Below are 11,144 nucleotides of genomic sequence, written 5' to 3' on the forward strand. Positions count from 1 at the left end.
GATTTTATACTAAGTCATGAATACATACAGAAATATGATTTTATACCGAGTTACAGTTATAAAGGCATGTATGTAGATTTATAAGAATAGAGTATTTTGTAAGCTAAAATACGTTTTGAAAATGAAATATGTATTTTCATAGATATATAGAAGTGTGAGTAATACTAATGATATTTCAGTAAATGTGAGAACAACATTAATGATATTTCAGTAAAAGTTTATTAATAAATGGTTATATCTTACCTATATGATAACTCACTTGCCACACACTGATAATAATCTATTCTCTCTTACTGAGAGGTGTCTCACCCCTTGATTACTTTACATTTTTTAGATACTATGTGGAGAATAACAGGAATCAGAGTAGCGCAGTGAAGCGTGGGTGGGATTCGATTTAGATTTCATAGTTATTGCAAGTGTAAACGAGATATTAGTTTAGCAGGTTTGTGTTTATGTCAGGATAGAAGGTCTTGTAGGGAATTGAATTATTTTAATTATGCTTGTATAAGTTCATATTTTTATTATGATATCCATCATTTGAAAAGTTTAGATACATGTTATAATATTGGGATAGTTAGTACTCCAGTAATTAGCATTTGAGGAGTTCTACTGTCTTTATCAGTTATTATTACAATATGAAATATTCAGGATATTATAGGTGTTATTAGAGAAATTGAACGAAATTTTCAGGGTGCTACAAAACAGCCACCGGATACTCCTCATCTATGATGTGATACAACACGTCATCAGCCACACAAAGACTGATAGTCGCCACAACCTTCGCTTCTAACTACTTTAAACTGGTTTAGTCCACGCCTTCCATATAATGCATTCACCACACCTTACTGCATTAACAAATCCTTAACCCACCTTTGCCATAGTCCAAAATGTCTCTATCCATCGAACTTGACAATATTGAACTTTGCAGAAGAAATCCCATAAGCCATTGTAACAAATTACTCTGATACCAATTTTTTGTGCAAATCAATGCGCAACGAAAAAAATCAAATCACGCAATTCAGCAACCAACAATGAAATATACAGAAAACACATTCATGCAGATTATATGAAAGCAAAAAAACAATGACACGAAGAATTACGTTGTTCGACAATGCCTACATCCACGGGAACAAATGACTGTGAATTTTCACTATCTTGTATCAAAATACATAGAGTTACAACATACAATAATGTATATATGCTAATCCTCTTCAACCTCCGGAGGTTTTCTCCCCGAAACCCAACCTATTCAACTCCTTAATTCGAAATTCGAAAAATAGTGAGTAACCGAACAAAAATCATCGACAGTTTTAGACAAACAGTTAACAGTTTAATGTCGAGACCAAACTATTGATATAACTTTGCAGAGCCATCAAATGTTTCCTCTTACCCTAAACAAAACAGTCGCCTGTTTAAGGCAAACTATCGTTGGTTTCTTCTTGCAAGCCAACTTCTCTGTTTTTCCACCATGTTTTCTTTGAACATGTGTTCCACTCAATATATGTGTCATGCCCCAAACCCGATAATGGGACCCAGGGGTGAATTAGTAACCTAACCTATCCCTGTATCATACAAATCACCAATGATATAATACCAAATAAATGAGGGTTCGACCCTATGGGGTTCCTAAGCACCCTATACACATCCACAAATACGACAAATAGGTAGCGAAAAATATTCTTTCTATACATACATCGTACCAAACCAGAGTCTATACAAAAAGAGTCTAGGCTCCATAAAACAAAACATAAACGCGGGTGCCAACCATACCCCAAAAATGACAACCCGATAAGGTCCTAGCACTTACATAAGTGCTATCCGTGGTACACGGACCACTACGCTCCCAACACAACAACGCTAGTTCCAGTTAGTCGAAGGACCTAAAAAACATGTACATATGATAGGGGTGAGACACTTCTTAGTAAGGCAGATCCAGTATAGTGCATCACACACACACACACACACACATGATCAAGTAACCCAGTGTCGTCACACCCTTCGGTCCGAAGCTGGCCCGCATTACACGGTGTCCCCGGCACATTGCGTAGCCCCAGGCTCCCATGGCATCGTGCCGGTATAATTGGTGGATTCACACCCTTTGGTGATCAGTTGGTAAGGCTCACGCCCTCGGATATAGAGCCGAACACTCTTGCCAGACATGGCAGGTGATATTTCATATCCTCGGATATAAAGTCGGACACTCTTTCACAACCTGGAACAATTCGGAACCCAGTTCCTATATGCTCATATAACACATCCATCCACACTCATTTGGTAATCACAACAATCATGGTTTTCATAATACAGTTTAAAACAAGTCAAGGCACGACCATCTCCATAACACAATATATATCACAATATATTCACAGTTTTCCAACAAAACCAGAGATGCAACCTGTAGACACCCCATTTTTACCCAAGCCTGATATTATTATTATTATTATTATTTTCTATTATTATTATTATTATTTTTATAACTATCATTATTACTATTTATTATTATTATTGTTTACTATTATTATTGTAAGCAACATTATTATTATAATTATAATTATTATTATTATTATTATTATTATTATTATTATTATTGTTTACTATTATTATTGTAAGTAACATTATTATTATTATTATTATTATTTTACTTTTATTATTATCTTACTATTATTATTATTATTATTATTATAATTATTCTTATTATAAAAAGAAGAAAAAATAAAAAAAGGAAAGATTTTTAGGGTTTTGGGGGGAGAGAGCCTATTATAGGCTCATTCTCACAAGCCAAAAGGGGGGCGCACAGCACAGCACACAGCCGGGGGCCCACAAAAAAAAACCCCTATCTTGCTACCAACATTGCCCCGGCACCCCTGCTTCCCTCTTTCTCTGAGCTCCGGCCCTCTCTCTTCCTCTGATCCTCTGTTTCTCTTCCTCCCATCCTCTGTTTCTCTTCCCCTACCCCCTCTGCCACTAGTAGCTCCTAAGTCTCCTCAGCCAGCCTTTGCATCAACACCTCAGCCGCCCCTCTCTGCAACTCCCGTCCGCCACCATCACAGCCCCGGACCCTCCTCTGCGAGCGATCGCCGCCGTCGTTGTCCTTCCCTCACTGCCAGCCGACCATAGCACCCACTGCCCCGTGTTGCTGCTGGAAGACGAACCAGAAGACCTGCTGTCTCTCCTGCTGCTATAGCTACTCAAGGAGACCCGAGAACCTCCCAATCGAGCCCCTGCTTGCGACCATCCCAGCCGCAGCTACCCGCCGGTTTTGCTGGAACCCGAGACCAGCCACTGCTGTCGCTGCTGTTGCCAAAGTCCTCCATCTAGGCTGCTGCCAAGAACATCCGCTGAGATTCCCGCCACCCCGAGGCTCCTTCTTATCTCCAACCATCATTAACTCCAGCCACTAGCCACAGCCGTAGACGGCCCCTCCGCGGCTTGCTTTCTTGCTCTCCACGCCATCGCCACCATATTCCGGCCGGCCACGTCTCTCTCCCGTGGCTCCGTCACCTTCTTCATGCCGCCAATGTCCAGCAGCAATAGCAGCCCAGAACAACCACTGTCGAGACCTCCGCTGCTGCTGCTGTTTTCCCGAGTACCAGGATTCTCAGGCCAGCCACCATTCTATCCTCTCGCTGGCACCACGGCCCAGCTCCGTCAGCCCACAGTATGTCTATGGTAAAGCTCCCTGCATAGCTCTGCACACAGAGCACACACGCACTCACACTGTCACACACATGCCTATATACATATCTTTTTTGGATTAGTTTGGGGTTTTGACATATAAAATTTATTTTTATTTATTTTTATTGTACATTTAATTGGTGTTTTATATATGTGTATATCTAACATTAATATATTTTTCGCAGGATTTTTCTACCTTTTGCAGTAATTTTAATTTAGGTTTCATATATATAGTTGACGTCGATTTATTTTTTTTGCAGGGTTCGTTTTCGTCATAGTATTCATTTAGGTTCAAATTTTTATTGTTTATATTAATGCATGTTAAGTAATGAATATTGTTGTCTTTTAATGTGATAATATGATATTTGTGTCTTTTTTGCAAGATTTAAGTTCATTCTTCTTAGGGTCGTATGCTAATTTTTGTGATTATGCACATTTTAGAATGTAATATATTCATTATTTCTTACCCTTTCATTAGTTCCCATGTTTTAATTATAACCTTGGTCTATTTCCTTTATTAATTATTTCCCTATTTGTGCAATGGTGTTTATAGGATATTAGAGCTGTGTATCACTTGGGGAGTTATTATCATTACTTTTTACTTATTGTGGGATTTTCATTATTGTGTGATGTTTTGAGTATTTTGTTCGTTATCGTGTTTATATCATTCCTATGTTCATCTTATATATATTGTGGTATTTATAGGTATTACTATGTTCGTATATTATCATTTTTATCTTTAGGCGTAGTTTATTAGGTTTATCTTTATCATAATGTTTATATTACTCTTATGGTGGTATTTATATTTTAGTCTATAATTATTAGTATATTATTATGGCATTTTAGTATTATTATTAGTTTATATGTTTATTGTTATTATTATGAATTATATGGTAATAATATTATTATATTTAGTATCACCTATTAGGGTTTTTTTTTTTTTTTTAGTATTTTAACATATAGAATATTACTTAATATGGTATCTTTAGGATATTTAGTATTACCTATTAGGGTAGTTTTAGTATTCTCAATATATAAGGTATTACCTTTTTGATAGTATCTTTAGTATTGTAATATATATGATATTTTATTACCTATTTTGACATTTGTAATATTTTAAGTAATTGCTGATTATCCTATTATCATATATTAAAACCTCCCATATTAGTATTTTCCTATAAAAAATCTTATAAAATTTCCAAAATTTGGGAGTATACTTTCCTAAGTATTTTCTTGATTTTTAATCCCTATGATTTTAATGCTAGGGTATGAGCTTTCGGGCTTTACGTACTTAAGCTCTAAGAGAATATATATGTATATATTACATTTATTTTTTTATTTATTTTTCATGTGTATTTATAAACTCATAAAAGGAGTAACTTAAAGACTTTTTAAATTAACTTAGGGATAATTTTAAATTAATTAGGTATCGTTCGTAAGAACGGGCGCATAGGGTGTGCTCGTACCTTCCCCTTGCGTAACCGAACTCTCAACCCCAGTTCTGGTAACGTAGGCTCATTCTACCCCTAACGGGGTTGTAATCATGTGTTCTAACCACACTAAAAGGTTAGTGGCGACTCCGACATTCCTTATTTTTAATTAAAAATTAAAATTGATTTTTATTTCGCAGCCCGAGGCACCCGCGCTCCCGGGACGTCGCAACACAACCCAATGCACCATTTTTCTCAAAATTATAATATGAAAAACCAATAATTTTACCTATTAGATCTCCCAAATGAGTAACCAAAACACACATAGGACCGTGAACCACAGTTCTACCGAGTCCGATTTCGAAAATAACTGACATAAACAGAATCCCATTACCTTTCCCCAAAATCCAAATCTTGAACTCTACGGCTCCTAAACCATGAACCAAGTTTCTTAAACCTATAAACCACAGTACATAACATACTCACAATTCTATTCCTTGCATAACTACTGCAACAAAATTAAAAACTGAGTCTTACCTCGATTTTATGCCAAAACCCGAAAATGCTCGGAATGAAGATCCATTCCACAAATCTTGAAGAGAATCCTTCCCTGATCCTCGTGGTAACATCGGATCAACGATTCCAGTAACGTACTATGAAGAAATCGAGAGAGAGAGAGAGTGTCCTTCGAGTTCTTAGAGAGAGAGAGAGAGAGGATATTTTGATTTCTTAGCTAAGAAGTAATGGAAATGGTATTTATAGCCCTTTTACTCAGTCAACCTCATCAATGAGATGGCGTCTTCGTCGACGAGTCAATGAAGACAGTTTGTCGACGAAACTGCAGCCTTGTTAACGAGCTTGAGATTTTTGATTTCCCAAAACCTCCTGGCTTCTTCTCGTCGACGAGCCTCTGCACTTCATCTCCGAGCAATAGAAGGGCCTTCGTTGACGAACTCTAGCTTCGTCAACGAAACCTATTCAATTACTATTTTACCCTACTCTTATTAATTTATTCCGTATACCATGGTTCAAGTTCTTACAACCTCCCCTCCTTACAAAAAATTCATCCTCGAAATTTGTAATCTCTCATTCTCGAACTTATTGATACAATCAAACACACACTCGACTCCATAGAGAGGGGCAACTACAATAACGCAACCCCGTCACAATATATACATACCCTCACTTATGGCGGAGGAATATTGTAGTTACGTACATAAACCGTCTCAGGAGTTCACAATAATACACACTCCCATAGACTAACCACCTATTCCAATACCATAACAGGGTAAAACATACATACTTAAAACAACTATGGATACTTCAAGCATATTTCCGCTTCTAATTCCCAAGAACCTTCCTCAACCTCATGATTTTGCCACAATACCTTCACTAACGGTATATCCTTGGTACATAACTTATGAACTTTACAGTTCATAATTCGAGCGGGTACCTCCTTATATGCCAAAGTATCCCTAATTCCCAAGTTCTCGTAACTAATAACATGTGATGGATTCGGCACGTACCTCCTCAACATGGATACATGGAACACATCATGGATCCTTGAGAGTGCTGGGGGTAGTGTAATTCTGTAGGCTACCGGACCCACTTGCTCAAGAACCTCGAATGGTCCAATATATCTCAGGCTCAACTTGCCATTCTTCCCAAATCTCATCACCCCTTTCATCGAAGCGATCCTAAGAAATACCTTACCCCCCAACTCGAACTCCAACTCACGGCGGCAAACATCCGCGTAACTCTTCTGCCGACTTTAAGCCTATTTAATCCTATCTCGGATCAAACCCACCTTCTTAGATACTTGCTACACGAGTTCAGGTCCTAACACCTGACGTTCACCAACCTCATCTCGTTACAGAGGAGATCGACACCTCCGACCATATAGAGCCTTGAACGATGGCACCCCGGTACTAGCCTAGAAGCTATTGTTATAGGCGAACTCTACCAGTGGCATAAACTGCATCTAGCCACCACCGAAGTTTAACACGTAAGCCCGTAACATATCCTCCAAGATCTATATTGTTCTCTCCAACTGTCCATTAGTCTAGGGGTGGAACGTTGTATTGAAAGTAAGCTTCGTCCCCAATGCTTCCTGCAAGCTCTTCCAAAAACGAGAGGTAAACCCTGGGTCTCGATCAGACACAATGGACACCGGTACCCCATGCATTCTCACTATCTTATGCACGTACAGTTCTGCTAGCCTACTCAAAGGGTAGCTAAACTTCATCGGTAAAAAATGAGTAGATTTCATCAACCTGTCCATGATCACCAAAATGACATTCTGTTCGTGAAGCGCTGACGGCAATCCGATCACAAAATCCATGGAAATATGCTCCCATTTCTATTTCGGAATAGCTAGGGGTTGTAACGTCCCTTTCGGCCTCTGATGTTCAGCTTTCACCTGCTGACACATCAGACACTACTCCATGAACTGAGCAATCTGCTTCTTTATACCAGTCCACCAGAAGGTCTCGCGAAAATCTCGATACATCTTCGTGCTACCAGGATGTACCATATAAAAAGAACGATGCGCTTCGTCTAGAATCGTCCTTCTGATCTAGTCATCGTTTGGAATACTCGGCCTGGTTCCAAACCTTAACACACTTCCCTCAAAGATGTTAAAATCCACAGCCAACCCTTGCTGCACTTTCTCCACAGTCTCAACTAACTCCGTATCACTAGCCTGCACGGCTTTAGTACACTCAAACAAAGTCGGCTGGATCACCAAGCTAGCAATGAAGGCCTGATGATCTCTGGCGCCAGAGCTCTCCATATCCCGTCTGATATGATGCTAAGCTACCATTGCAGATACTGCCGCACGCTCTGACATCCGACTCAACGCATCAGCAACCACATTGGCTTTCCCCGAGTGATAGCTAATGGTGCAATAGTAGTCCTTGATCAGCTCAAGCCACTGTCTCTACCTCATATTCAACTCCTTCTACGTGAAAAAGTACCTAAGACTTTTGTGGTCAGTGAAAATCTCACACTGCACACCATACAAGTAGTGTCGCCAGATCTTTAGTGCATAAACTACAACAGCCAACTCCAGATCATGCATAAGATAATTCTTCTCATAATCTTTAAGTTACCGAGAAGCATACGCTATTACCTTACCCCGTTGCATTAGCACACATCACAAACGCTTTAGAGACACGTCGCTATAGATCACAAAATCGCCATCCCCCAATGGAATAGTCAATACTGGGGCAGTAACCAATCGCTGTTTTAGTTCCTGAAAACACTGCTCGCAATCCTCTATCCAATCAAACTTCACCTCCTTCCTGGTCAATCGTGTCAGAGACCCAAACAATTTAGCGAATCCCTCCACGAATCAACGATAGTAACCCACTAGTCCCAAAAAACTCCGAACCTCCTAAACACTCTTCGGTCTCACCCAGCCGACCACAGTTTCAATCTTGTTAGGGTCAACTAAGATACCGCCTTTAGACACCACATGGCCTAAAAACGCAACCTAATTCAACCAGAACTCACACTTCTTCAGCTTGACATACAACTTCCTTTCTCACAGAATCTATAGTACCAACCTCAGTTAGTTTTCATACTCTTCTAAACTCCTCGAATATACCATAATGTCGTCAATGAATACCACTACGAACTGGTCTAAGTACTCATGGAAAACCCTGTTCATCAAATCCATGAACACTATCAGAGCATTCGTCAACCCAAAAGGTATGATTAAGAACTCATAGTGGCCATATCTGGTTTGCAAAGCAGTCTTCGCATCATCTTCAGATTGAACCCTCACCTAATGATACCCTGACCGTAGGTTGATCTTCGAAAAGACCTGCATCCCTTGCAGCTGGTCAAAGAGATCATCAATACGAGGCAAGTGGTAACGATTCTTCATATTCACCTTGTTGATTTCACGGTAATCAATGCACATACGCATCGACCCGTCCTTCTTCTTCACAAACAGAACTTGAACTCCCCAGGGTGAAACACTAGGTTAGATAAAGCCCTTGTCCAGTAATTCCTGCAACTGCTCCTTCAACTTCTGAAATTTTGCTAGAGCCATCCGATATAGAGTTTTAGAGATCGGTGCCTTGCCAGGCAGCAACTCTATCGCAAACTCCACCTCACGATCCGGAGGTAAATCGAGTAAGTCTTCTGAAAATACATCAAGGAATTTGCTAACCACTCGAATATCCTCGAGCCTCAACTCATCCCGCAGTGGTTCCTTTACACAAGTTAGGTACCCCGGACATCCATCCACACTATTACCTTACCTTCTTGCATAAGCATTATGACAACCCAAATAAAAATGATATTTAAAATAATAAAGAGAAAGGAGAATTATCAGAGGCCTCGTCGACAAAGCCCAGATTCGTCGACGAGGAAATAGCGAGAGAAGTTTTTGAGCTAACTGAATTTCATCGATGAGGAGTGGGTTTCATAGATGAAATTATTGAAGGACTCTTTGACGAGATGACGTGGCTCGTCGACGAACCCAATCCTATAAATACTAAAAATCAGAATTTTAACTTCCAAACTAAGAAACCTCTCATCCTCTCTCTCCTCCCTTTGGCTCTCTCTCTCTCTCTCTCTCTCTTCGATTTTGGGCCAGATTTATGCCGGTTCAACAATCTGAAGCCACCACAATGCTCCTAGGGAAGTTCTCTCCAAATCTGCCGAAGCGGATCGTTGGTGGAAGCAAGTTGGAAATCATCCTTGAGTTGAGGTAAGACTTTTTAAGTCAAATTTGGTCTTACGGCAATTATAGGAAATGATATACACGTGGAAATACTGAAGTTTAATACTGGGAGTTTTCATTTTCAGGATATTGATTAGGAAATCCTACGAGTGTGAGACCAGAGTTTATAGGGGGGCTTGTCTCAGTAGTCAGGTAAAGGAATAAACTAAAACAATTATTTTCATGCAAATTATTATTATTTATGAGAAAAATTATTTTCTGAAAAACATGTATTATATCTGTAGATTACGAAGAAAATGTACGTTTGAGAAAAATACTGCTACTATGTTGAAATGTATATATATGTATGAGATGCCAGAAATTATGATTTTTAGAATGCAATGTATGGTTTTATACAGCAAATGTGTGGCATGAATATTATTTTACATGGAAGAATATCATGATATGATAATGATACGAATGGAATATGTTTTGAGAAATTATGAAGGATGCTATATTATCATGTATTATATGTTATCAAAATCCGGATGTTAGTTTAGTTTAGTTCAGGAGCATGGTATCATAGCTTATAGATCAGATGTTTATGATTAGATTAGTGCTAACCACCCCACGAGGGGGTGGGAGATGGACAGTCGATGTGGCTTTCAGTATAGTGTGGACGTCCACCTGGCAGTCCGAACCAGGGTGTGGCGGGCCCATCGTACTTACAGACATTTTTGACTCGGCAGTGGTCGGCCAGCCATTGTCGGGTCCCGCCTTCGGGTTGCACAACCCGTCATGGGGAGTAATATATGACATTAGCTAGCTATTCATCTTCCGTATGTTTTCAGTATTATCAATTATAACAGATGTTTAAGGTACGATATGACTTATTAGCAAATATAAAAGCATGTGATTATTCAGTAGGATATGATGAACGTTTACAGAAATATGAAATGTATTGTATATGTATAATTGCCTTAAATGTTCATGTTGCCACACAACTGTATTTAGTTTATTTTGTCTTACTGAGAAATGTCTCACCCCCGAACTAAATTAATTTTTCAGGGGACCCTAAGAGATCGGCGGGTCGTGGCCGCCGTTGATCTTATTGAGTTACCCCACTAAGAGGGTACGATTTTGATCTAGGATCGGGAGATTTTGTTGTACGATCCTAGGGTTATTTTGATGTTTTGAAGGTTGTACATAAATACAGTATTTTAATGATGTAGTAAACTCTGGTATTATGTTTTATGGTTGGATGATTGAGATTTTATACTTCCTGCTGCTTAAGGTTTCCGCTGTGATTGACAGGTGTCCCTGTTACCCACAGGTTCGGGTCGAATTTTCTATCTATTATATTACAT

Source organism: Malania oleifera, chromosome 6 (assembly GCF_029873635.1).
Source record: "Malania oleifera isolate guangnan ecotype guangnan chromosome 6, ASM2987363v1, whole genome shotgun sequence".
NCBI lineage: Eukaryota > Viridiplantae > Streptophyta > Magnoliopsida > Santalales > Ximeniaceae > Malania > Malania oleifera.